The following is a 5004-nucleotide window of genomic DNA, read 5'->3' as shown; positions in this document are numbered from 1 at the left end:
CTATTTAGTACATTCATAATCCATTTTATAATTTTACCTGATTAAATATATTTGTCTGAGTCCTAGCCAAGAGAATGAGTCAGAACTTACTCATTTGAGTAATAACACCATTTAGACAAAAAAAAAAAAAAAAAAAAAAAAATAGGTGGACCTTAAATTCACTTGAATTTATCCTAGATAGGGTCAACATGAGGCAATCAATTTCGTGGTCAGATCTTAATAGTACACTCAAAGTTAGGTGTTCAAAAGTACAGTAAAATTTTTGATGCTTTATTCTTGTCTTTGACTTTTTATTTCTAGTAACCTAATAATAAAATTGAATCAAAACAAATTTTCATTGTATTAAAAAGTCTACTTTTTGATATTTCATGTATTATGAAAATTGTAGATTATGAAAATCTATTTTATAATTGGTACTGAACAGAGGGAATCAACAGTGTACAAGGAAATGCTTAACTGCAGTGGACATTCTTTTTTACAACTGAGATGTCATTTGTGGAATTAGTTTATATCAGAAAGTTCATAATGAATAACTAGATTCTCTTTCATCAAAGTTATATCATTTTTAAGAAAAAATGTCCATTTTCTTGCATTAGCATATGTCTCTCAATTGATTAAACATAAGCTTTATTAGCTAAGACTCCCTCTAATAATTTTGAAGTTAACGAAAGATAAAGTTAATGTCATTATACACATATGATGTTCTTAACTTAGTTTCAAGAGAAAAGAAAAAAAAACAAAATTTATTGAATTTATGCTTGTTCATAGACTATTTCCCGTAGTCAATGTTAATGTTAATAGTTGGATTGGACACATAGAAAAACATGAGAATAAGAATAATCAATATTTGTACAGTAATAATGGTTGACAACTGTTTTCATGTATTCTGTAAGGTAGGCATTGTTTTCACCTCTACTTAACACGATTAGAATAAAGATCAGGCCCCAACTGGTGCGCGTGCGCACGCGTGGCGGGTCCTCGCACTGAGCAGGCGCGGCCTCGTGTCGGCTGGAGGGGGCGGATGCAGCGGCACGCACTGCGTCCCGGCGTTCTGCTCCCCTCCGCCGGTCCCGTCCTCCATCGCGGCGGCGCGGTGCACCCTGGGATAGGGAGCGATCTCCGAGCGAGGCAGCAAGATGGATGCGGGATTCTTCTGCGGAACAAGTGCAGAACAGGATAATCGGTTCAGCAACAAACAGAAGAAACTACTGAAGCAGCTGAAATTTGCAGAATGCCTAGAAAAAAAGGTGGACATGAGCAAAGTAAATTTGGAGGTTATAAAGCCTTGGATAATAAAACGAGTAACAGAAATCCTTGGATTTGAAGATGATGTTGTGATTGAGTTTATATTCAACCAGCTGGAAGTGAAGGCCTGAACCAAAATGGAAGTTATTCCTTGCGTCTGAAGTATAGCACCATCACCTTATTAGGTCACAGCAGAGTGAGTGTCCCAATGTCGCTCTGACCCAACTCCCTTGATGATGCAGTGTGTGTTTGGAGAATCCAGACTCCAAAATGATGCGAATCAACCTCACTGGGTTTTTGAATGGGAAAAATGCTAGAGAATTTATGGGAGAACTTTGGCCTCTACTGTTAAGCGCACAAGAAAACATCGCTGGAATCCCTTCTGCTTTCCTAGAACTTAAGAAAGAAGAAATAAAACAGAGACAGATTGAACAAGAAAAATTGTCATCTATGAAGAAACAAGATGAAGACAAAGATAAGAGAGATAAGGAAGAAAAAGAGAGCAGCAGAGAAAAAAGAGAGAGGTCTTGAAGCCCAAGAAGACGCAAATCCAGATCTCCTTCCCCTAGAAGACGATCTTTCCCTGTCAGGAGAGAGAGAAAGCGCAGTCATTCTCGATCTCCCCATCACAGAACCAAGAGCCGGAGTCCTTCTCCTGCTCCAGAAAAGAAGGAAAAAACTCCAGAGCTCCCAGAACCTTCAGTGAAAGTAAAAGAACCTTCAGTACAAGAGGCCACATCTACAAGTGACATCCTGAAAGTTCCCAAGCCTGAACCTATACCAGAGCCTAAAAAATTCCAAAAAATAAAAGGAGAAGGAAAAGACTTGACCAAGATCTCGGTCACATTCCAAATCAAGATCACGGACGCGTTCTCGGTCTCCTTCTCACACGCAACCAAGACGGTGCCATAGGCCCCGATCATTCACCTAGAAGGTGGCCAGGCCCAAGAAGGCGGCCATCTCCTCGAAGAAGAACTCTGCCAAGACGAATGCCTCCTCCACGAAGGCACAGAAGGAGTAGATCTCCAGTGAGACGAAGAAGGCGTTCATCAGCATCCTTGTCTGGGAGTAGCTCATCATCCTCTTCATCTCGTTTCCGATCCCCATCAAAGAAGCCTCCCAAGAGGACATCTAGCCCCCCTCGAAAAACTCGTAGGTTATCTCCTTCAGCGAGTCCTCCTCGGAGAAGACACAGGCCATCACCTCCAGCAACTCCACCACCAAAAACTCGTCGTTCCCCAACACCCCGGCAGTCAAATCGTACAAGAAAAAGTCGTGTGTCTGTGTCCTCAGGGAGAACTTCAGGTAAAGTGACAAAACATAAAGGTACTGAGAAAAGAGAGTCACCTTCACCAGCACCAAAGCCTAGAAAAGTAGAGTTATCTAAATCAGAAGAAGATAAAGGTGGCAAAATGGCTGCAGCAGATTCTGTGCAGCAGAGATGCCAGTACAGACGACAGAACCAGCAGTCTTCTTCTGACTCTGGCTCCTCCTCCTCCTCAGAAGATGAGCAACCCAAGAGATCCCACGTAAAGAATGGTGAGGTAGGCAGGCGGCGGAGACATTCCCCTTCTCGGAGTGCCTCTCCTTCACCACGAAAGCGCCAGAAAGAGACTTGCCCCTCGTGGTAGACGGAGGAGAAGTCCCTCCCCACCACCCACCAGAAGGCGACGCTCTCCTTCTCCTTCTCCTCCCCCTCGGTCGGCGCTCACCTTCCCCAAGAAGATACTCTCCTCCAATACAGAGGAGATACTCTCCTTCTCCGCCTCCGAAGAGAAGAACAGCCTTACCCCTACCCCCTCCTAAACGACGGGCATCTCCATCTCCACCACCAAAGCGCAGGGTCTCCCATTCTCCTCCTCCCAAACAGAGGAGCTCCCCAGTCACCAAGAGACGATCGCCTTCTTTATCATCAAAGCATAGGAAAGGATCTTCTCCAAGCCGCTCTGCCCGGGAGGCCCGGTCACCACAACCAACAAACGGCATTCTCCCTCACCACGGCCTCGAGCTCCTCAGACATCCTCAAGTCCTCCACCTGTTCGATGAGGAGCATCAGCATCACCCCAAAGAAGGCAGTCCCCATCTCCAAGTACTAGGCCCATTAGGAGAGTCTCCAGGACTCCAGAACCTAAAAAGACAAAAAAGGCTGCCTCACCAAGCCACAGTCCGTAAGAAGGGTCTCATCCTCCCGATCTGTCTCTGGATCTCCTGAGCCAGCAGCTAAAAAGCCTCCAGCACCTCCATCCCCTGTCCAGTCTCAGTCGCCCTCAACTAACTGGTCACCAGCGGTACCGGTCAAAAAGGCTAAAAGCCCAACACCAAGCCCATCACCGGCCAGGAATTCAGATCAAGAAGGAGGCGGAAAGAAAAAGAAGAAAAAGAAGGACAAGAAACACAAAAAGGATAAGAAACACAAGAAGCACAAAAAACACAAGAAGGAAAAGGCTATGGCCGCAGCAACTGCAGTGCCTGTGACCCCTGCAGCCCTTGCTGCTGCCACAACTACATCAGCACAGGAGGAAACTGAGGCAGCACCAGAGCCGAAGAAGGAGACTAAAAGCGAAGCTGAAGACAACCTTGATGACTTAGAAAAGCACCTGTGAGAAAAAGCCCTGAGATCCATACGGAAGGCTCAAGTGTCCCCTCAGTCTTAGGTGGAAATGTTTGTTATGGTGTAAATTGTATTTGGTTTGTACTCGATTCAATTTCAAAACTGCTAAAATGTGTTTGAGCTTTAGACTATAACGTTTGTTGTAATAATTGCTAGGTTGAAGTTCACCATGTTAAAAAAAAAAAGGGCATGGATTTACATTGCAAAAGGTGAAAAAAAAAAGGAATAAAGAAGATCAAAAAAGTTCAATTATTTGTCCAAATCCTCACTAAAAAACAGTCACTAAATAGTTACTAAAAAAAAACAGTTCTGAGGCTATACTTTTTATATCCTAAGAATAGAAAGTTTATTCATTTCACCCTAGAATGTTTATAAAATCGCTTATTTAAAATATTAATATGGCCTTGAAAAGAAGAGGCTAAATGATAAGGATTAAAAAATAAATCAGAAAAAAATAATAAATCAGAGATTACAAAAGAAAAAGAACAGTTTTACCTCAAAGTATATCAATAATGAAAGAGCCCTGAACACATGTATGCCTGAGAAAAGAGAGAGGTTTGATTTGAAAAGATGTGCAAAGAGAACTGGGGTTTTAAAGGATTTAGTGGGATAAGGAAATATTTAGTGGAATAATCGGGAAAGAAACATAAGGAATAGTATAAGGAAGCCAAAAGCCAGATTTGCTGTGGCAGCTTTTATTTCTGACTTTAAAATTAAGGATTTTCCCATATTTCATCAACTCGCATTTGGACCAACTTTGGCTTGGTATGTCAAAGAGCAACCTCCTGACTTATGGTGCTCAGTGCTGCAAGACCAATAGGTGGAGTTGTCCTTTTTAACTTATCATTTCATGTTTTTAATGGAGTGAGTTAGACAAGAGCTAAATAACTTCCCAGTGACAAGTTCTTCCCTCGATGAGAAATTTGCTTAGAGAACTGGGCATGGTAACTTATAAACTTAACAATAAAACCAGTTTTCCTTTTTTTTCAATTGTCTTTCAAAATGAGTTCTAGGGCTAGAAGATAACTTTTCAGATTTTTCTGAAATAGTACTCATTAAGAAAAATAAGTAATTTTTACAGCTGATCACAAAAAAAGGAATAATTATATAGCTATCTGGTCTCATTTGACTAGATTTAAGTTAGAATA

At 42.0% G+C, this 5004-nt stretch overlaps 1 pseudogene; it reads left to right on the top strand.

Moving 5' to 3' along the window:
* Window positions 1-1116: 1116 nt before the first annotated feature.
* On the top strand, window positions 1117-3899 carry LOC124992979 (serine/arginine repetitive matrix protein 1-like; annotated as a pseudogene).
* Window positions 3900-5004: the final 1105 nt, after the last annotated feature.

This window comes from Sciurus carolinensis, chromosome 9, assembly GCF_902686445.1.
Source record: "Sciurus carolinensis chromosome 9, mSciCar1.2, whole genome shotgun sequence".
NCBI lineage: Eukaryota > Metazoa > Chordata > Mammalia > Rodentia > Sciuridae > Sciurus > Sciurus carolinensis.
This window is presented reverse-complemented; position numbering and strand designations above follow the sequence as displayed.